Here is a 25,108-nt window from a genome sequence, read left to right as displayed (position 1 = left end):
AGTGTTCTACTACAAAGAAACAAAGAAATGGAGATTTTAAAGTGCCTTATACATGGATATTTCACTCTTGACATGATTCTCTTGTTGAAGGAGTCAGTTATCCATGACTTTAATCTGGTCCTGAGTTCCCCATAGCAATAAGGATTCCAAAGAGCAGTATCCAGTGAGTCTGATCAGCAAAAGGAGCCTCTTTTCAAACCAGTGCTTTAAGGATGGCCCCAAAGAAATATGTGTTTTTTTTTTTGTTTGCTTGTTTGTTTAGTTTGTGCTGGTTCTGGGGCTTGAACTCAGAGGCTGTACTCTGAGTTTTGTTTAAATGGACTCTGAGTCTTGTTTAAATGGAACTTTCTTAAGATGGCATTACATTTCATTCCATTAATATGTATTATAATTTAGGCCAGGTGGTAGAAAAGGAAGTGTAAAACAATACTAAGTCCAGTAAGGCTGATGTTAATATCACATCACTAAAGAGGTAGTATTAGACCTGCAGGACTCATAGGGCTGTTGCATGTGACATTATTATGTAAAACACTATTGGCCATTATCTCCGATATCCATAACATTCTGTTTCCATTTTCCAGGTCAAGAGCCAAATATCTAAGCCTTTTTATAGATTTGGTGTGTTTCCTAGGAAGGAAAAAAGAAGGAGGTTGTGGAAAGTGATGGTGGAAAAATATGTATATTGGCTCCCTGTCCACATATTTTGCATTTTTAAAAAGTGCTATTGATGAACTCCCACTTCCATCTAATTGACTATATTGTCTGCACAAGATGCAGATAAATGAAGACATTTATTCTGGTGGATAGTCACATATATTAACAAAAACCATTTCTGGAAAAAAAAGATTCTATGTAAGAAAGTATAAATTATTGTATATAAAATGGTTTCTTTTTTTTTTTTTTTTTTTTTTTTTTTTTTTGTCCGTTGTGGGGCTTGAACTCTGGGCCTGGGCGCTGTCCCTCAGCTCTTCAGCTCAAGGCGAGCACTCTACCACTTGAGCTACAGCGCCACTTCCGGTTTTCTGGTGGTTTATTGGAGATAGGAGTCTCACGGTCTCTCCTGCCCGGGCTGGCTTTGAACCGCGATCCTCAGATCTCAGCCTCCTGAGTAGCTAGGATTACAGGCGTGAGCCACCAGCGCCCGGCTAAAATGGTTTCTTTTCTTTGCAGAACAAAAGGTAGTATTGAATGATTACTCCAGCTTTCTTTGAGATTTTATGCTGTCTCAGTATCAAAATGTTCTCTAATTCCAGTAATATCCAAGCATAAAAGACATGATTTGAAGATCTCAGTAGTTTTAGAAACAAAGGTACATAATAGTTTCCTTCCTGCAGAGACATGTGATGATTGCAAGTATGATTGATTTTATTATAGTTCTCTTCTTTTCCCTCTTTATCCCAAGTTTTGCATATCTTGACATATTATTCTTTCCTGCATCAGCTTCCAATAGGTGAGATTTACCTCTACTCTGCAATGTCAAGATGGGTCATGTGACTTACTTCAGCTTACAAAAATGAACCACAAATGTTCAAAGGCTATTACTAGGGGAAGATTTCTATCCCATTGTCTGTGTCTAAGAGTTAACTTCTTTTCCCTTAGCTATAAAAATAGAATATATAGAGAGGGAATCTTCTTTCAACTTATATACTGGGAGAATATAGCTTGTGAAATTGTGGCAAAACTCAAAAATAGTAAGAATTAAGCTAATATTAGAATATGATAATAAAATACTAGTTTCTTACCATTCTTGTATACCTTTATGATAGTTGACTATAGCATACCAGAATTTAACAAATACTAAACATGTACTAAACAAATAGAGAACACTTTCTGTTTGATGTTATTATATTTTTTAATAAATAAGCATTCTTTACTTGATCACTTGTGGGGCTAACTTTTTCTATAAATGTGTTTAATCACTCTAGAGCACTGTATCTAATACCCACAATCATTATCCAGACCTTGTGATTGAGATAAGGAAGAACAAAATATCTAGATTTCTCCTTCTCTTTTCCTCTTCTACTTTTTCTACTGTGAATTCTCATCCTTTCACCAAATTCTCCTATTTATAAAGGAAGAATGACACATTGTGGATATCAAGCAAAAGGCTTCAAAGCCAGAATTTCATTCTTTCAGAAATATATGAAGTATATCAGAGCGGCAAGAGGAAGAATAAAAACATGATTTTATTTTCCCTTTCTGGCTTCCATCATAGAATCTGAACATGACTCTAAAATGTCTAATAAAACATTTGCCTTGACTAGTTTTTTAACATATAGTTTTTTAAATAAATGATATTTTTTAAAATTTTTAAAAATAATTTTAAAATAAATAGTAATTTGTTGTTTGCTTTTAGGAGGCATTAAATAAGACTACATTAACACTGTGTGAGTTGAGAGGCTAAATTTTTATCAGAATCTAAACATAATGAAAAATAGATGATTTTAAGATAAATAGCTTTTAGATACATTTTTAATGTGACATATCCACAGAGACATCTTTATTCTTCTTTTCCTCTCCACTCCAATTCAATTTCAATAAGCAGTTCATGTAATTCAAATGGCTGTGTTTCTTTCAGAAATAGATTAGACCGAAAAAAGTTAGAAAAAGAGAACCAGTATTGGGTGGTGCATTCTTTAAAAATGGCAGTCAAATAAATATTTACCATAATTCCAAAATAATAATAATCAAATGGTCTTGAAAAGTCAAGATTGTAAGCAGAATGTATAAAAAGTGATAGTGCCAGAACTGCTTCAGGAGCTGCTTTCTGGCATTTAGTATTTCTAGTACTTGACAATATTTTAAACAGGATTAATTGCTTTCAGGGACTAAATTTTTTCTAGTTATATTTCATTGAAAAAACATGTTGTTCAAAATTAATGAAAGGTAAACAGCTTATAGTAGAAAGAATACTACACTCATTCTAAAACCAAAACCTTCCCAATATATCTGTTTTCCCCACATACCTAATCCATCAAATGTAGATTTTCTTTATACATACATATATATATATATATATATATATATATGTAAAATAATCACCTTTCATTACCCAAGGAACACAAATTTGAATAATTATCAGATGGGGAAAGTAACACAAATGGGTACTTAAAAGTCCCAGCTGTAGTTGAAAAGGGAAATGATTAGGTAAGTACCATCAGAAAGATGTAAAGATAGAAGATAAAGGAAAAGACGACAACCCAGATTCTGAATTTCTGAAAAGCAGAACAGGAAGTAAATGCCCTTTCCACTAAATCATTTGAAAAATATTTTAACTCTGTAGTTGGCTCAAATTTAATCTAGTGAGACTTCTTTTGGATTTCTGTCCTTTAGAACTGTAAAATGATAAATACGGATTATCCAAGCCAATTAACTTGTAGAAATTTTTTACAGCAGATTTGGTTTAGTAAACTAATTCAACTACAACCTTTTCCTGATGCAACTACAGGGACACCACATTACTACATTTCCTAGTTTCTGAGAATAAGAAAATTTTGCCACTGGCTTTGTGCACATGTGTGATATGTACATACCACTAAGGGCCTTACATAAAGGAAGACTCGAAATTCTAAATAATATTTAAATAAGAAGCTCCCTATCCTTATTTTCACATTTAGGGAACACTAAGTTCCAAAGCTATGTACAAGGCTAGGGTAAGATTATGGAAATCGAATCTGTCTCCTTATATTATAAAGATAATTTATATCATTTTGAGTTACATTTTCTAAAGCAATAAAAATTAAGGTAAAATAGAAACAGAAACTCAATTTTCTATCCTTTCTAACTTTCCAACAGAAATTAGAGAATCCAGTAAAGATATAGTCATCCCAGGATGGTGTATGATATTATAGGAGCACTAGATGTTGAAAAAGAAGATAACAAAAATGGGTCCCCTGGAACAATTTAAAACAAAATCTACACCTACAAATTGTGGTATAGCTAGAAAATAGTTTCCACTCTGCTAAGTATTTGATATTTTGTTTGTTTACCCAACAACAATCCTCTCGTAGGAAATGACCTTTTATTAGTACTCAAGGGTTTGCAGTTTATAACCCAGAAAAAATAGTGCTTCAAAATGTAAACAAGCATGATACTAAGAGTAACCCAGGTTACTTCCATCACTATAGCTGATAAATAAGAATGATCTTGGGGAATAGTCAATCTTGAACTTTTTCATACTTTTTATCTTCTCCAACCTGAGAAGTCCTAGTCAAGATAAGTAAAACATTAATACAAGATTTTTATATTTTTTATTGTTCATACCAAAGCAAATACACTTTCCTCTTTGCAAGCCTGACTTTGTAAGTGTAAGATGCTCACAATTGTATTATAGCCAAAAGTTTACTGCTTTGGCTTAGGTGTTTTCCTGCCTTTGGGTGTTGCTAGCTATTATTTTGGCAACTACATAGAAAAACAAGATAAATCCATTATACTTATATTGAATTCTTCAAAGTCAAGGTGTCTTCAAATAAAGTTTTCTGTTCCCTTCTTCACTGCTAACTAAGGTTTAATTATTGCTCTTTTAATTTTTTTAATTATTGCTATTTAAATGCAACAAAAACTTGATACATTAAGGTATATTCTTGTTCGAACCGGTGAAAACAGGAGTGACTGTGATTGCTTTTTTAATTGTTTTGAAGTATTTTCCTTAGGTATTTTCATTATTGCCTTTGTTCCAGTCTTTTAATCAGGAAACACAGGGTTACCCAAAAAGATTTTCCTAAGATATAAGATGTTAGGAAGAAAAAAATAGATGTACCATTAAAGATTATTATCTATTAAGAGACTGATAAGCTCAGAAGACATTTGCTATTAATATGTCTTCAATGTTTTGGTTCTTAAATTAAGTGAAATATATGTAAAATGTTACAGTTGTTCCAAACAATGATTATGACTTATAATTTTCTGCTCCAATGAGATGAAACCTCTGACAAGGTTGGAGGGCATATCAATTTTAGGGTAGAAGGGTTAACGTTAGAAAGCCAAGGAAGATTCCTAAAACAGAGTGGCAGGAAGATTGCAGAGGACAAGCTCTCGCATAGAAAGCAGTTTTAGTGTTCCAGTGGACAGTCCTAGGCTAGAGAAATACATCAAGTGTGGCATCTCAGTACAGAGAGTTTGGCCAGAGAGGGAAAATCCAGGCAAGGAGACAGATCTGAGCACTTGCCTGCAGCCATGGCTGAAGCGGTGGCGGCGGCAGAGGCGGCCATAGCTGCCATACATGCAACTCAGAGACTCCGGGACAAAGGCGCCAGACATAGCAGGCCGACGCATTCTACTCAACACCAGCAAGAACTGACAAGGAGCAGATATTTTCATCCTGCAGATCGCAGACCAGAGATGACCCAGGAACCAACACTCCGGCAGCATGAGTAGAAGCCTGACATCTTCACTCCTTGTCAGGGAAGAGAGGAGGGAAGGCCACCCATCCACCCCCATCTACCAGAGATCTCCAATTTTGATATTGACAAATGCCCGGCTGAGCTGCTATCTCCAACTCAGGCTTTGGAAGATAACAAAAGGGTCATTTAGTATGTCACAGGAATCTGCCCAGACCTGTCAGACTCAACTCAACAGGGCTCAACAGGGAAAACTCACCCAGTAAAGGCAGAGCAAAATACGCCCCCAGGAGTGGTTTTCTTCACTGGGTAAACTGAGCCAGAGACTGCCAGTCCTTACAGCAGCCTAGACAATCAACTGAAATTCAGTAAACATAAACCCTGAGAATGGCTCCAGGCTGGCTTTTGTGAGTGTCTCAGAAGCTAGCCCCTCAGGGAAAAGCTACTGTTTGCTGAAAGGCCTCAACTCAACCCAGAACCTAGCCTCATCACAGCATCTCCAAACTAGAGGAAACAGCCAACTCCCTCTTTTGTGATCCTCAAAACAGATCTCCCTCCCACTGAAGTAGGCTGGCAGGAGGATCAAAAAATCCTAGGTAAAGCAGAACATTATTCTGCTTGCACAAACAAACTGACTTAAGTAACCAATCAAGCCACAGGAAAACCAAGCACCACAAGAAGATCAGACTCTCCACCACGAGACTGTTTATGGACCCAAGAGAGACACAGAATCTTCCCATTCCCCCCCCAAAAATAAAAATCAAAGAACTTTCTTTTTTTTGTACCTTATTTTTAATTTTTTTATATTTAACTTTTAATTCTTTTTTTAAATTTTTGTTTTCTATTATTTTTTCTTTTCTTCCTCATATAATTTTTATTTTAGGTATATATCTATGTGTGCTTTTTTTATTATCTCTACTAACCATTTGATCCTTTTTTTTCTTTCTTTTTTTTCTCATTCTTTTCACTTCTTCTCTTTTGTCCTTTTCTGCATAACTTAATTGCTGTTCTGCTCATCCTCAGATATACCCGTCGTCGATTATTAGATCTTATCCCCCAACGTGTACACACTTAAACCAGAAATTTATTATTCAATTCAAAACCTCTTAGACTTCAATTCCTTAATAACAGTATTACCTACTAATACCCACATAATATTTTAAACATTTTTATTTTTCTAGTGTTTCATGTCTCCTTTCTATCCCTCCCCTCCTCTCATCCAATCCCCATTCTTCTCTGGATATTACATCTTCAAACTTGCAGTTTTTAAGGGTTTCACTGTTTAATTTTTAATTTTTGTTTTTCCTTTTTTTCTTGTCTTTTTTATTTTTCTTCTTTCTTCTTCTTATTCTTTTTTACTTTTTCTTTTTACTATTTTCTCTCTCTGCTATCATTCTGTCCAATATATTTCCCTCTTTGAGATTAGTACTTGGTTAATTCCACTCTCCCTCACCTTCCCACATTCCTCTAAGCCTATTTTACCACACATTCTTCCTAAACATAATAATTTCTGTTTGCCAAATTCTCCTTTCCTGTTCTTAGGCCATTAAGACATGGTTGTGTGATGTTGAATAGATTGTATCTCTTGAACTAGATTGTATCTGCAGATTTTTGATTGTGCAATTATGGGCTTTGGTTGATGCTAACCTTAAAATAGTGTTCCACCACAAAACTGGTGTTATTCTCATCCCAAATGGGCAGAACAAGCCAGAAAAACACAAGAAAAATGGCAAGCCTGGGGATCTCAACTCCCACTAATGACAATCAGGGGACAAAAATCATAATGAATAATGCAGAGGAGAGTTCCCCAAAAGCTCTACAAACGCTATAGATAGATAGTGTAAATGAAAAAAGTGAAAAGCTGCACAGGTCTCAGTGTGAGCATGATAGGGAGAGAGAGGAGGCAAACCAAAGATCAATACAGGAGTCTCATGAACGTGAAGAAGCTATTCAGATTGATACAGGAATATCATGAGCAGATTGAGAACACTCAAAGAGAAAGAAAGGAATTGCATGAGCAGGTTGAGATCAGTCAAAAAGATAGGAATTGCATGAACTGGCTGAGAAAAGACAAAGAGAACATAGTCAGGAATGGTGTGAGTAGGCAGAGAACACTCAAAGAGAACTATATAAATTGCATGAACGTGAGGAAGCAAATCAAAGTGAAATACTTGAACTGAGAATAGACAAAGATCAATGGAGTCCTTCATGGAATCCATAACCAGATAGTGGAAAGAAATCAGGGAGACTACAAAGGGAATGCTGAATGGAGCACAACAGAAGGAATGGCAGTACAAGGAAACCATAACCAATCAACTAAGTGATTTGAGAATAAACACAGAACACCAAATTAAGGAAATAAGGAAGTTCTTACAAGATCTAGAACAAAGTACCAACAAAGAATTTGAAGCCATCAAAGCCGACCGATTAGAATGAAAATAAGTTTAAAAAAAAAGTAGAAAGTCTTGACAGTAGGTTGGACCATGCAGAAGATCGAATCTCGAGGACTGAAGACAGCCTAGGTATAATAGAGAACGAACATACAACCATCCAAGACAAATCCAAGAAATGTGAAAAATCTATTCAACACTTGAAAGACACCATCGGATGGCCTAATCTGATGATAATGGGTGTAGAGGAGAACCTAGAGGCAGAAGTTAATGATCTAGGCAATTTGTTTAACAGGATCCTAGCAGAGAACTTCCCAAACATACAAAAAGATAGGCCTATTCAGATACAAGAAGCTTTTAGAACCCCAAATAGACCAGACCACAACAGGACATCACAATGTCACATTATAATCTGCATAGGATCAATTCAGACCAAGGAAAAGATCCTGAAAGCTGTCAAGGAGAAAAGATCAATCACCTATAAAGGGAAACCAATTAGAATCACCTAAGATTTCTCAGCAGAGACAATTAAAGCAAGAAATGCCTGGAATGATGTATGCCATGCCCTAAAGACAAACAAGTATCAACCAAGAATACTGTACCCAGCTAAAACCTCCTTCAAAACCAAAGGTCAAATAAAAACCTTCCATAGCAAAGAAAAATTGAAACAATATATCTCTACCAAAACAGCCCTAAAAAGATACTTAAAGATGTCCTACACATAGAAAACCAACAAGACCACAACAAAGGCCAAGAAAGTGCACCCAAACTGAGAATCCAAGAACGATAGGAAGAACTCAGTTGCTGAGCCCCCAAAAAGGTGGATAAAATGGCAGGAATACCCAAATATCTCTCCATCCTATCTCTTAACTTTAAAGGGCTTAAATATCCAATTAAAATACATGGACTCTCAATTTGGATTAAAAACCAAGATCATTCATTCTGCTGCCTTCAGGAGTCACAACTTTCCCATAAAAACAAACACATTTTGAAAGTAAAAAGCTGGAACAAAATCTACCAAGAAAATGGCCCCCATAAACAGGCAAGATTTGCAATAATAATATCAGATGAAATGGACTTCAAATTAAAATTAGATAGAAAAGATAAAGAAGGTCTCTACATACTTATTAAGGGATCTCTCCTTCAGGAGGATATTGCAATTGTAAATCTCTATTCGCCAAGCAACGGAGCACACAAATTTTTCCAAGGAACACTATTTTTTCTCAAATCTCATATAAATCCACAGATATTAATTGTTGGGGATTTTAACACACCACTATCCACTTGGCAAAAACTCAATAGAGAAACCACAGACCTAAACAACTGTATAGATCAACTAGATTTAACACACATTTACCAAATATTTTACCCAGCAACATCATAATGTACGTATTTCTTAGCAGCACATGGAACATATTCCAAAATAGACTACATTTTAGGTCACAAAGCAAACGTCCAAATTCAGAAACATTGAAGTTGTACCTTGCATTCTCTCAGACCACAATGGAATTATATTATTACTCAACAGCAAAAGCTACCAAAGAAAGTCCAGTAACACATGGAGGCTGAACAGCACACTGTTAAACCACCAGTTGGTCATGGAAGAGATTAGAAACGAAATTCAAGTGTTCATGATATTCAACAAAGATGATCACACAAGCTACCAGCTCCTCTGGTACACAGCAAAGGCAATACTCTGAGGCAAGTTTATAGCTCTGAGTTCCTCTATCAACAAATTAGAGAGATCTAACAATTTAATGAGACAGCTGAGCCTCCTTGAAAAAGAGCAGCAAGATAAACCACAATCCAGTAGACAGAAAGAAATAATTAAAATTGAATGAATTAGAATAGAAAAACCATAAAAAGAATGAACAAAACAAAGAGTTTGTTCTTCGAAAAAATTAACAAAATTCAGAGAACCTTAGCAATTCTTATCAGAAAAAGAAGAGGGCACACCCAAATAAATAAATTCAGAGACGAGAATGCAAACATCACCACAGAAACAACCAAGATTCAGAACATTATAAGGGAATACTTCTCAAAACTTTATGCTAATAAGTTTGAGAACCTGGAAGAAATGGACCTCTTCCTAGCAAATATCAACATGCAGAAACTAAATCTAGATGAGTTAAACCATCTTAACAGGCCCATATCAAGCAATGAAATAGAAACAGCAATAAGTAACCTCCCATCTAAGAAAATCTCAGGACCAGATTATTTTAGAGCAGAATTGTACAAGGCTTTCAAAGCAGAACTTACACCAATACTCCTTTAACTCTTCAATGAAATTGAAAGAGAAAATTCACTACCAAATTCATTCTATGAAGCTATAATTACCTTCATCCCAAAACCAGGCAGGGACTCATCAAATAAAGGGAACTATAGACCAATATCTTTGATAAATATTGATGCAAAACTTCTCAACAGAATTTTGCCCTATCGACTTCACCAATTCAATCAAAAAATCGTACACCACCATCAAACAGGATTCATTTCAAGGATGCAAAGCTGGTTCAATATATGCAAATCAATTAACATAATTATCACATCAAAAAGAGCAAGGATAAGAACCACATGGTTATCTCAATCGATGCAGAAAAAGCATTTGACAAGATCCAACACGCCTTTATCATGAATGCTCTGGAAAAATTAGGAATCCATGGAACCATCCTCAATACAATAAAGGTTGTATATGTCAAACCTACAGCCAATATTATATTCAATGGTGAAAAACTAAAGCAATTTCCTCTAAGCTCAGGAAGGAGATAAGGATATCCAATCTCCCCACTGCTCTTAAATGTAGTATTAGAATGCTTAGCTACAGCAGTAAGACAAGATGTAAACATAAAGGCGATGAAAATAGGGAAAGAAGAAGTAAAACTCTCCCTCTTTGCAGATGACTTGATCTTGAACTTAAAGAATCCCACAGACTTCACTCCCAAATTACTCAAGGTGATACAAAACTTTGGCAAAGTAGCAGGGGATAAAATTAACCATCAAAACTAAATAGCTTTTCTGTATGCCAACAATGAGAAAAGTGTAGCTGAAATCAGGAAAGCAACTCCATTCAGAATAGTCTCACAAAAAAATAAAATACCTAGGAATTAACCAAAAAGCGAAGGACCTCTAAGATGAAAACTTTAAAAACATGAAAAATGAAACCAAAACAGAACTAAGAAAGTGGCAATTACTCCCATGCTACTGGATTGGAAAGGTCAAAATCCTGAAAATGGCAATACTTCCCAAGGCTATCTACAAATTCAATGTGATATACCTATCAATAGTCCAACCTCATCCTTCAAGGAAATAGGAATGGTAGTACAAAAATTCATATGGAATAGTAAAAGACCCCGAATAGCAAAAATGGTCCTTAACTGAAAGAACAGTGTTGGAGAAATATCAATAGCAAATTTCAAACTCTACTAGAAAGCCATAGCAATCAAAACAGCTTGGTACTGGCAAAAGAAGAGATCCCAGGACCAATGGGAAAGAATTGACAACCCAGAAATGAATCTAAAGACCTATAGCAATCTAATCTTCGGTAAGGCAGCTAAAAAATAGAATGGAAGAAGACAGCCTCTTCAGTAAATGCTGCTGGCAAAATTAGTTAACTACTTGTAGAAAACTAAAGCTAGATCCTTATATATCATCCTGCACCAGAATCAACTCCAAATGGATCAAAGACCTCGGATTCAAAGCAGACGCTCTGAAAACATTACAGGATGGAATAGAAGAAATCCTAGGTCTCCTTGGCACAGGCGGAAATTTCCTTAATAGAGACGCAGAAACACAACAAATCAAAGAAGGTTGTACAAATGGGATTGCATGTAATTGCAGAGCTTCTGCATGGCAAAGGACATAGCTAACAAGATCGATAGAAAGGCCACGGATTGGGAGAAGATCTTCAGTAGCCATGCAACAGACAAAGGTCTCATATCTAAAATATATCTGGAATTTAAAAAAATTAAATTTCCCCAAAAAAAATCTTCCATGAAACAACTGCCCAATAAATAAGTAAGCTAAAGACATAAAGAGAAACTTCTCTGAAGAAGAAAGAAGGATGGCCAATAGACACATATAGAAATGCTCAACCTCCCTAGCCATAAAAGAAATGCAAATCAAAACAATATTGAGATACCACCTCACCCCTGTTAGAATGGCTATAATCAAGAACTCTCATAACAATAGATGCTGGAGGGGTTGTGGACAGAAGTGAACCTTACTTCATTGTTAGTGGGAGTGTAAATTTGTTCGACCACTTTTGAAAGCATTATGACGGTTCCTCCAAACACTCCACATAGAGCTCCCCTACGACCCAGCAATCCCACTTTTGGGCATTTACCCAAATGATCCCAAACAAGACCGCATTTAAGTTACGAGCATCACTATGTTTATTTACCATAGCTAGGATATGGAACCAACCCAGATGCCCCTCAGTAGATGAATGGATCAAGAAAATGTGGTATATATACACAGTGGAATTCTATGCCTCCATCAGAAAGAATGACATTGCTCCATTTGTTAGGAAATGGAAAGACTTGAAAAAAGTTATACTAAGTGAAGTAATCAAGGCCCAAAGAAAGATAGGTCCCATGGTTTCCCTCATTGCAATAACTAGTATTTGTCTGAGTCAAGCAGAAAAGGTCAGATAAGTTGATGTTAGGGAAATGAACCCTAAGATATGTATTCAAATGTTTTTTTTTTTCATGCAATTGTTTCTAACACATTTATAAGATTTTATTTTGTTGCTTTGTATGTCCCTCCCTCACGGTATAACCCCTGCTTTCACTGTATTTGATGTCGATATAATTTGTGGAGGGGAAGGGAAAAAACAAATCGTTTAAATAGGGTTACAGGTGGACCCATTGCAACAAGGAGATGTACAAGTCGTTATGTCGAAAAGAACTTTACAACTTTGGTGTGGGGGGGATGTGGGGAGGAGGATTGGGTGGGAAGAACAGGTGGAGGATGGGAAGGGATGGGTAGGGGAAACAAAGGAGGAGACTACAATGCTTGCTAAGAAATATTCTCATTATCTTGCCCATGTTATTGAAACTGTTCTGTGCAGTATTTTCACAATAAAAATAAATTAATAAATAAAAATAAAATAAAAGAAATTTAAAAAGATTCCTAAAACAGCATTGCCTATCATGTAACAGTTAATTATATTAGTATAGAAATATACAAATATGAATTGAGTGAGAAATATGTGATTTACAAATTGATTCAATCACAACTAAATCCAGAAAATACTTCTCTATATTTATATAAACTAGTATACCTAGTGAGGATTTAAAATTTTTTGGAATATATACTTTAACATTTAAGTCAAAATATTTGTTTATTTTTTAATTTTTGTCCTTCGTAGGGCTTGAAATCTAGGCCTGGACACTCTCCCTCAGCTCTTCATCTCAAGACTAGTGCTCTACCACTTGAGCCACTGCCAGTTTTCTGGTGGCTCAGTGGAGATAAGAGTCTCACGGACTTTCCTGCTTAGGCTGGTTTTGAACATAATTCTCAGTCCTCAGCCTCCTTAGTAGCTAGGGCTACAAGCATGAGTCACTGGCTCCTACCTACATAATTATTTATAAATTATTGAGTAGCAATCCCATTCATATATATGTTGTGTAATGATAAATTATATCATATCCATTTTTTTCTGCATGTAACATTCCTTTTAGTGAGAATGCTCAAAAACGTATCTTCTGGCTGTAATGATATATCTGTCCTTAACTGTAATCACTTTCCTTCTTGTGGTATACAATTAATATATTTACTTTTAGTCATGGAAGTCTGCTAATTAAAGTTATATAAAACATAAATTGTAAAGTGAAAGTAATTCATGGTTCCATTAATTGCTTTAAGAAAACAGTTATGCCTTTTGTTTTCAATTAAATTTCTGTGGGAATATGTAATATTCATTGATTTAACTGTTAAAAGTAATAAGTTATATTATATCAAGTTGATTCAAACTTTTATTTAAAAATTGCACCCTTAACACAAATATACTTCTACTTTCCTATATCACATAATTAAAATAATAGTAAAGCAAAGATTGGTGTTAGCCATTCATGTGTACAATCCTAGAACTCAGGAGGCTGAGACCTGATAATTTTAGTTCAATGTCAGTCCAAACAGACAAAAATGTGAAAAATTATCTCCAATTATCAAGCAAGAAGCAGAAGGTGAGGATGCGGCTCAAGGATAGAGTGTCATCCACCATGAGTAAAAATTACAAGAGAGACCATTAAACATTGAGTTCAAGCCCTAAAAATGGCATATACACACAAGGCAACAACAAAAAGTACTATGAACATCAATAATGAAGACAAAATGGTAGAAAAGATCATGAGAAATATGTAAACATCTGGAAGACAGAAATCATTTGATAGTTTTGATTCGTGAGAGGGAAAAGTCGCAATCACATTTGTACAATCACATTGTAGTCATTTGTATAAAACCTGCTATTGGGTAACATGTGAAAGAGTAGATTGGATTACCTGACATAGGAGACATTGCCTGTGACTATGCAACATCCCACTCTGCAAAAATCTAAAATCGTGCTGGTTAACTGAGATAAAAACCTCATGTTAGAAACTGTTTGGTCCACACAGACTAGGGTCCTTATTTTGAGGCTTCAGACCAGTGATTTTGTTTATAACCACTCCTGTTTTACCCACCTTCCCTGGTGCAGCTATACCTTACTTAGCTGGCACGAAACCAAGGCTTTGAACTAGACCCCCAGCCTTAATCCCTCCCTTTCTCCAGCTACAACACATTTCACATACTATCTCTGTCTTAGCATTAGTTGTTTTCTTACTAATCCCTACCAGAAAACCCTTATATTCATGTAAACCCACTATAAATAACCTAGTTAGAAAAGGGAGGAAGGGTTTAGCATTGGCTGAGGCTCTCGTCTGTAAGTTTGCTACCTAAGAAATCTGTGTTACACTATCTCTTTTTTTCATGGCTTTTGAGTCTGACAAATGTTTTCCAGACTTACTTTGGAAGTTTTAACCTGTGCCAAGGAGCCCTCATGTTTCCCCTAACTGTAAGATTCCTAAGGCATCTGGACTTACATTGAGGTCTTTGATCCATTTGGAATCAATTCTGGTGCAGGGGGATATATAAGGATCTAATTTCAGTTTTCTGTGTACAGCCAATTCTACCAGCACAACAGAAGGCTGTTTTTCTTCCATCCTGTGTTTCTGGCTCCATTATCAAATATTATGTGCCTATAGGAGTGGATTCATTTCTGGGTCTTCAATTCTGTTATATTGATGTAATTCTGTGCTTCCACTGGAAAGAATGGCATTACTCCATGCCTGAAGAAATGGAAAGACTGGGGAAAAATGGTATTAAGTGAAATAAGCTAGATCCAATTAAATATATGCTGCATAGTTTTCCTCATTTCTAATAAGAAGATATGTCCATAAATCTACAAATTAATCCAATAGATTGTAAAAGACAAATAATTACACTTGGATATGATTAACAGCACTCTAAGCATTCACATGGCAAGAACAAGGAAAGGTATTCTTAGGATAGGATCACAATGGCTCAATAGCTATATGTATCTGACCAGATAAATGCTGCTTATTGCAATGAACTCTAAGAATCAATCATATATATGAAATACATATATCTGTATATAATTTTTAAAGATGTCATAAAAATAACCACCTTATCTATAAACTCAAAAGTAAAATTCTAAGTTTAGAAGATAAAACTGAGGAAAGTTTTCAACACATAAACTAAAATACATAGGGGAAAATGTGGGAGAGAAAAGATAAGATGGAAAGTAGAATAGCTAACTATTGAAGAATTCATAGACAATTTACAAAACTGTACAAGAGAGCTGGGGTACAGCTCAGTTGTAGAACTAGACTAATATATAAAATGCCATGGATTCAATCTCCAAGAAGGTCTAATAATAAGTTAATAAATAGTGGTAATACAATAATTACTTGAAATAAATGCTTTTATATTACAGAGGCCTGAATACTAAAACAGTAAAAAAAATACTTTCAATTCTTGTATCCAATGACATAAAACTTTTTTGTTTTCTTCTTTTTTTCTTGGGCAATATGGTGCTTGAAGTTACTAAGGCTCTAACCATTTTAGATTATTTTTCAGGCCAAGCCTCCCTTGAGCAATGATCTCTTACCTATGGCTTCCACAAACAAAATATCAGGAAAATTACACTATATCTACCTTTCTTTGTTTTTGTAGTTACTCACGAATGTTTTTGTCAAAATTTCCCCTGATATCAGTCTTCCAAATCTTCTAATTAGCAAGGTATACTTCATCTCAAGCTTGAACTCAAACTAGTTTTCAATGCATTCAATATTGCCTTCTGTTTTCTAGATATTATTAAATTCTATTGAGGTTAGTATGGATCTTTAAGATGTAAGAACACAGATAAACCACTTGAAAACTTTTTCCAACTTATTTAAATATTACTAGTATTCATCACAAGTAGGACAATATTTAACAAGTACCTTATGCAAACTTTAGTTACTTTAATTACTTTGTGCACGTATTAATTCCAATATAATTTTATCAACTCTATATGAATATACAATATTTACAGGTACATTACTTTACCAAAAATAAGTCTGTATCATGTTTCCCTTTTATAATTAAACCCACTACTTCTCTTTTTCCCATCCCAAACCTGTTTCATCCTGCCAACCAACACATTTTTTCTCTAACTTCTACATCATGCAATAATTAAGTTTTTAAAATTGCCTTCAAATCTATGGTAGATTATTCCCAGTTATTGGATGTCTTAATATGGTATTGTGTTCACTCTAATTGCCTTTTGGTTCTGTTATTAGAGAATGTAGCACAATTCGTTTCCCATTCACCTGAAGAAAGCCTGAATTGATTTCCATTTCTTAGACTAGAGGAAATAATGCTTCTATAATCCTCTGTGTTTTGGCCTTTGGGTGAATGTTACATTTTATTTCTATGAGACAAAGCCTAAAGAGCTCAATTCCTGTACTATTCTGTGGGTGGTTGCATATTTCTATTCTAGGGACCTGTCAAAATATTTTCAGAAGTGGCTTTCCCATTTGACATTCCTGCGAACATCCAGTTTCTGTGTTTCTTGATGCCATTTATAATGGTCATTATTGTATTATGTGAAGTAATTCTCCTACATGTTTTATGATGTCATTTTAGTTTCAATATGCATTTACTTGAGGACTGATGATGATTTTCTTGTGCATATGTTTCACAAGATGTATTTTGCTTGTTTCTAATTTATGTTCTTTTTAACATTAGGTTTTTAAGAGTTATATGTAGAGTCTAGATTTGAGGCATTCTTCAGGTATAGGATTTGCAAATATTTTATCCTTGACTATGGGTACCCTTCATCATCATCATCATCATCATCATCATCATCATCATCATCATCATAGTATTACTATTATTACTTTTGTACATGTATGTATCGTCTTGGGGCTTGAACTCAGCGTCCCTGAGATTTGTTACAATTTGTTAATAATTTACCATTTCAGTCATGCCTCACTTCTGACATTTTTTGCTGATCAATCAGAGATAAGATTCTCAGGAGCTTTATTTTGTGGGCTGGCTTCAAACTGCAATACTCAAATCACAGCCTCCCAAGTAGCTAGGATGAGATACATCAACCACCTGCTCCCAACTTCTATTCACTATTTGTATATGAGCTTTCACAGACTAAATTGCTTTACACTTTTATTGAGTTGAGCTATATCATTTTCCTTTCTTACAATTTTAATGCCAAATTTTAGAATATTTCATCTCCAAAATTGCCAAGAAATCTTCCTTTGCTTTACATTTAAAAAACTCTTTTTTTTTATATACCACGTTTTAATCCTGTTTGAAGTTAATAAATAAATAAATCCTGCTTGAATAAATTGTTATGTTTAACTAAATGTTCACTTTTTAATTCTCCCAAATACTGTCTAATCTATCCTCCTTATTAAAGAGAATGTCATTCACCAAATGTTTGGTTTTACCCCTTATTAATATTCCTTGATAATATTTATGTGGATCTAATCTGGTGCCCTACAGACCTATTAAGCTGTGTATTATTTCCTCTACAAATATAACAAATTTACACTAACAGCTTTAATATTAGAAAGAGCAATATATTCCAGTTTATTATTCTTTTTCAATGACTCAGAGTGCTGGTCAGGTGTTTTTAGAAATTGTCATAAACTTAAATAAAACTGTGAAGCTGAGCGCTGTTGGCTCATACTTGTAATTCTAGATTTCTAGGAGGCTGAGATCTGAGGATTTCAGTTCAGAGCCAGCTGGAATGGGAATGTCCATAAGACTCTCATGTATAAATAATCACCAGAAAACCAGAAGTGGCACAGTTGCTCAATGAGTAGATTATTCACTTTGAACTGAAGAACAGAGGGACAGCGCCTAGGACCAGATTTCAAGCCTCATGAATGAACAAAAAAAAGGGGAGGAGACAATTTATATCTTTGCTGAATTGTATCCTCCAACCCACAAAAAAGGTAAGTCTCAATTTATTTTAATTTTTGCTTTTATATTCAGCATTTTATAATTTTCAATTTAATACATTTTGACGATGTGTGAAGATAGCACAAAGAAATTCACAAAAAACAGTTGAAAAATAAAGGGCAATGGGAATGGAGAAACACAGAAACGGGTTAATCAACCCCTTCATTAATATGTGAGAGTGTAAAATATTTCAATAAGATTTTTTGCACAATTAATATACACCAATTAATAAATATCTTCCAAAGACTTTGGTATTCAAGTATGACATAAAGGAAAAATTCAGATTCTGTGGTGAAATGAAAGAAAGAGAGTTGAGAAAATACATACTTATAGTGATTGTCTAAATAAACTAAGAAATTCGGTCAACAGTTTGAAGGCTCATGGCTCATTGAACTAGAAGGCTGCTGTTATCTAAGATAATACTAAAATGTTAGACTTGAGCCCATCTTTAAGACTGCTTAATACTATTGCTTTTTGAGTCAGTATACTTTTTATTGTTGTTGGTGGTAGTAGTCGTGGGCCTGAAGTCTCCCTCAGCTCTTCAGCTCAAAGCTAAATCTCTACCACTTAAGCCATAGTGCCACTTCTCATTTTCTGGTGGTTTATTGGAGATAAGAGTCTCATGGACATTTCCTGCACAGGCTGGCTTTGAACCACCATCCTTAGTTCTCAGCCTCCTGAGTAGTTAGGATTACAGGCATGAGCCACCGGCGTCCGCTTCTCTGTGCAACATTGTAACAATAAAATAAAATCAATAAAGGACATGTTTGATAAATAAAGTAAAATGATAACTTACAGAAAAATGAAAATAATAATATACAAATATGTTTATATACATGTATGTACACATCTTTATATTCTTAAATATGTATACATATATATAGGTATTTGTATATATACAGACATAGTGTGTACATATACATTTATTTAAAGAGACGAATCAGAAATATATTAAGAGCATATTAATGCCAATGAAAAACTTTAACCATCCTGAATAATTGATCAAAAATCCAAATACATATCTCTATAGTATTATAACAACAACCAAGGAAAATATGGATGTATCATAACATACCACGACATTGCATACATATAGAGATTAGTGGAAATAGAAACAATAAGATATCCTTGCACAACCATTATGTAGAAATTGGAATCCTTATACATTGGTGCTTGGCATTTAAAATGATATTTTCAGTTTGTTAAACATACTGGCAATTTTTAAGATATTACACGTAGAGTTGCCTCTATGATATAGCATTTTCAATCATAATTTTATATACAAAATATATTTCAACATATGTCCAATGAGACACATGTACAAGAATATACATAGCAAAAACTTTTACAATAACATATAATAAAATATTTAAATGCCCATTGAGGATATAATACCATTATATACATGCATACAAAACAATATGCTCTATCTATGAGAAAAATTTAGATGGACTTACTTTGGAAATAGTAACATTACATGGGAGAAATAGATAAAATAGACTGCATTTTCTAATTATATGAGCTTTTTAAAATTGGCACATCTGTAGAGGTTGAATATGAAATAATATCTGCTAAAGGGAGGGTAGGTTGAAATAATGACAGGAAGTGTTTACTAATAAATATTGGAGTATTTTGAGAGGATAGTGATGATAAAATGTTCTAGAACTGAAAGTGATGTTCTTACTCCAAATTTTTAACATTCTAAGAATCATTGTACTTTATCGAAGTATCACAGATTGCATTTGCATTATCCTTAAGAAAAATTTTAGAATAGTAGTCGGTGAATCTGTGTAAAAATTTACAATTTAAAATCACAGAATTATATAATGCATAACTTTAGTGCGTTGATGAATATGATTATCAATAAAATATAATCTGTGATATATTCTCTTAGTGACCATACATGACATTGCGAGTCAGTGAATATTCTACAAAATTATGTAAATTGAGGGATGAGATAGGATTGAGAAGGATGAGTGATAATGATGATCTCTATGCGTTGTATTGACCATGGAATTTGTCTTATTGATAAACTGCTTGCCTTGAATGTGTGAAGCCCGGTGTTTGATTCCTCAGTTCTACATAAACAAAAAAAGCTGGAATTGGCACTATGACACAAATCAGAGTACTAGCGTGAGGAAAAGAAGCTTAAGAACATTGACAAGGCCCTGAGTTCAAGCCCCGGGACTAGCCAAAAAAAAGTTCCTTTGTATTAAGCCGGGCACTAGTGGCTCACGCCTGTAATTCTAGGTAATCAGGAGGCTGAGGATTGAGGTTTGATTACAGCCCAGGCAGGAAAGACTGTGAGATTATTATCACCAATTAAATCTCAGAAACATCTGAAAGTGCTGCTGTGTCTCAAGTGATAGAGTTCTAGCATTCATCCAAAGGAGTTCAGGGACAGCTCCCAGCCCAGCGTTCAAACCTCTGAAGCCAAAAAGTAAACAAACAAACAAAAAAACACCTCACTAAACACTATTCATAAACTGCTTTGTCAAAAGGCAATAACTCCCATAAGACTACTTAAAGTTAATTAAAAATGTGATAAAATACAAGTCATTTTGGGAACTAGAAATAGTATACAGGGGACAAAGTAAATTTTACATCATGCAGTTTGAGTTGAAATTTTTTCTATAGTCTTCTAACATCATTTATGAAATTGACAATACTGCCAATTATAGGTCAATTTCCTTGAGGAACAGATTGAATTCTGCTATTTTTTCATAGCAAACTGTAGATGTGATTTTTTTTTGCCACTTATTGAAGTATATCTGATATTTTAAAGTAGATTTTTCCTAATATAATATTAATTTAATCAATCATTTCATTAGGGACATGTTGGTCAAATTTTTTTTCTAGTAAATCTTATCACTTATAATAAATGAGAGCATGCTGTGATAGTCTCCTATTAAAATGACAAAATACTTTATAAAATTCACTTAAAAGGGGGAAAGATTAATCTTGGCTTCTGATTTTATACATTTCAGTTTATGTTTCTTAATTGTTTTGGGTTGGTGGTGGCACAGTACCCCATGTCAGGAACACGTGATGGAGTATGAGTATTCATGGAATCCAGGAATTAAAGAAGAAGTGACATAGAAGTGGGAGAGGGAGAAACTAATGTATGGAAAGAGGGAGAGGGAGAAGGAAAAGGAGAAGGAAAAGGAGACAGAGAAGAAAAAGAAGGAAGAGGAGGAAAGGACTTGACCTTAACATACATTTTGACTACAAGTTCTCGGTGACCAAATCTCTACAACTATGCTGACTTGAAAGGGTTCACCTCTTTATGGCAATATAGTGAAAGTTAATTATTAATCTCAATCCTTTAAGATTTCAGATTTAATTTCTAGAGTGGTGGGTAGATATTCCTATACATTGTGATAACTTCTGTTCCTAAATATTTACTTGAATTAATCAGAGAAGCTATTTGGCATGGAGGTGTTTTGGTTATAAAATTGCTGGAGCGATATTTTGAGTGCAAATACATTTAACAGATAAGGAAGCTTCAAGATATTTCATGTTATGACCTACAAAAGTGACTACATCATCTAACTCATAATGACTTGAATTTTTCATAATTTTATGACATTTTCATTCAAGATTTTGTCATCTAATGAAGTTCTTTCTAGTTGAAGGAAAAATAAATACTATTACAATCATTAATTTCTTAATTATTTTATAGAGTAGGTATAATATGAATTTCCCAACATTCAAAAATAATTTATATTCAAGTCTATAGGATAAACGGATAAGTCATGGAATATCTTGCTTTATCTCATATTGAGATTGATTCAATATCTAAAAATCACTGTTAACATAAAATACACGAAATTCAGTGTTTCGCTGAAATGTCTTGGTAATCAAACCTCAGAAACATATGAGCAGTAACTAAGATTTTTATATATTCAAAAAAGTATGGATCTATATTTTATTTCAAAAAGATTAAGTTTAAAAGAAGAGAAAATCATGTGACCACAGTAGATAATCCTTAATGAAAAATTGCTTAATTCACCATGACAGAGCTTATTGCTTTTAGTTTACATGAGAAATTTGTTTAACGATCACTTTGTTGCTTTTGAATTTAGAGTACTTCAATTTGTGCAAAGATTCTGTCATTTAAATCTTCGAGTATATATTTTTTCATAAAAATGAAAACTTTTTTTCACACTGCAGGTTCAGGTTTAATAACTAAATAAATATCTAAATGTTAATTTCTTAAATTGAGCCTCTAGAATTCAAAGAATAAGAAATTTATTTTATTGTTAAATGTATTATATGTGTGCTGAATATGAATATCTCAAGCTTGTAATCCTCACTACTCAGGAAGCTGGGGTTCAAAGTCAGACTTGGCAACAAAGAAAATATAAATATGTTGGAAACAATCACAAGAAAGAAAAAAACATTTGAATACTTATCTTGAGGTTCATTTCACCTAACATCAACATATCTGACCTTTTCTGCTTGTTTCAGACATGTCCCACCCCCACGGTATATCCCCTGCTTTCACTGTATTTGATGATGGTATAATTTGTTGAGGGGAAGAGCAAAAATAAACCGTTTAAATAGGGATACAGGTCGACCCATTGCAACAATGAGATGTAAAAGTCGTTATGTCAAAAAACAAACTTTACAAACTTTAGCCCCGGGGGGATGGGGGGTGGTGTGAAACGGGATGGGTTGGAAGAGGAAACAAAGGAGAAGGCAACAATGCTTGATAAGAAACGTACTCATTACCTTGCCCATGTAATTGTAACCCCTGTGTACGGTATTTTCACAATAAAAATAATTATTTAATTAAAAATAATTTTTTAAAAGCCAGCCTTGGGAAGAAAGTTTGTGAGACGCATCTCAATTAATCATAAACACTCATCACAACACACACACAAAGCCAGAAGTGGAGTTGTGACTCAAATATTAGAGCAATATCCTTGAGGGGGGAAAAAAAACAACTAAGGGATAGGTCTTGGTTTTTTTTGTCGGTTGTGGGGCCTGAAATCTGGTCCTGGCTGCTGTCCTTCAGCTTTTCATCTCAAGGCTAGCACTACCATGTGAGCCACTTCCGAATTTTTCTGCTTATGTGGTGCTGAGGAATCGTACCCAGGGCCTCATGTGTGGAAGGCATGCATTCTAGCACTGAGCCACCTTCCCAGCCCAGGGATAGGTCTTGAGTTCAAATCACAAGAACAACACACACACACTCACACACACAATATTATGTCTAAATTCTTATTTTAGTTTCAAGAAATAAACAATATCATGAACAGTAATATTTTTTACATATCCTGCAACTTTGGTGAGTTGCTTTTAGTAAAATTTTTATTAGATTAAACATAGGTTATTAAAATTAAAATTAATCAAGTATATTTATAATTACTCATAACATCTTGTTGTACAAGAGTTGGTATTTTTTCTGTAGCCATAAGAAATATTCTGAGGGGCGGCTTGGAAGGTGGCTCAGTGGTAGAGTGCTTGCCTTGCATGCCTGAGGCCCTGGGTTCAATTCCTCAGCTCCACATAAGAAAAAAAACAAGCCGGAAGTGGCGCTGTGGCTCAAGTGGTAGAGCGCTAGCCTTGAGCTGAAGAGCTGAGGGACAGCGCCCAGGCCCAGAGTTCAGGCCCCACGACCGGACCTCCCCCCCAAAAAAAGAAATATTCTGAGTAAAAAAAGAAAGGAAGAATAGAAGAAAATGAAAGAAAGAAAAAAAGAAAGAAACAAGAGAAAGAAAGAAAAGAGAGAAAGAGAGATAGGTACGGATGGAGGGAACGAGGAAGGAAAGAAGAAAGAAGGAAGGAAGGAAAAAAGGAAGGAATGAAGGAACAAAGGAAGGAAGGGAGGAAGGAAGGGACAAAAACAATTTAATCTATAAAATCTGCTATTTAGCCCAAAATAAACTTCATGTAATTAACCCTAGTAAATGCAAGTCTGCAATTTTCCTTTCTCTGCCTGTTCCACATGCATGAATGAAACAAACAAAAGAAGGATCAGAAATAACCAGGTGAATCTGTTTGCATCTATAGTAAATATGTATACAAATCTTTTTCTCATTTTTAACATCATCAAATAACTATTTGCAAAAAATTTAGATTTAGTTATAAATATTCAAAAATTTGAGGTAACCAAAGGATGTCAATATATTATAGAATATGAGTGCTAATAATAAGAGTGCTATTAAATTTATTAATTTATTATTATTGATATTTATTTAATATTACAGTCTTCATGTTATATTAATTATAAAATTTTTATTTTGTATTTTATCAGAGAAATTAGCATCCTCTGATTTTTTCGTCTGTGAGAGTCTACTAGCAGACCGTAATTAAAATCAAAGGAGATCTGTATTTGTTGGCTCAAACGAATATTTCTGAAAGCAATTAACTCATCAGAGATTGTTCAAATACTTCATAAGGGCCTTCGAAAGGCTGTACCATGTTTACATGGTTACCTGTGATGTGATTAAAGAGCCACTAAACAATCTTACTTCACTTTGCCATCAGTATAATTATTCATTCACATAATTCAAATGTTATAAGCTTGTCCTTAAGTTATTATCTTCTATGAAATAATATCCAAATGATATATCACACTGAGTTAAAGAAAAAGTTTCAAAGTGTATTGGATGATGTAACTCCTTCCAGATACACATGTTGAAATTCTATTCCCCTGTCTGGTGGCACACACTTAAATTCCTAGTGGTATTGGAGGATTGAACCCAAAACACTATACTTGTGAAATAGCATCTCCATTACTGCCATACCTGCAGATTGTAGATGGATTGCTTATTTTGAGGTAGTATCACTATGCCTGGGCCTGATTGGACTGCAGTCCTACTAAAACAAGCATAAAACACTGCACCC

Source organism: Dipodomys spectabilis, unplaced genomic scaffold (assembly GCF_019054845.1).
Source record: "Dipodomys spectabilis isolate Male_0828 unplaced genomic scaffold, ASM1905484v1 ptg000152l, whole genome shotgun sequence".
Lineage (NCBI taxonomy): Eukaryota > Metazoa > Chordata > Mammalia > Rodentia > Heteromyidae > Dipodomys > Dipodomys spectabilis.
The sequence above is the reverse complement of the archived record's forward strand: the minus strand, read 5'-3'. Positions refer to the sequence as shown.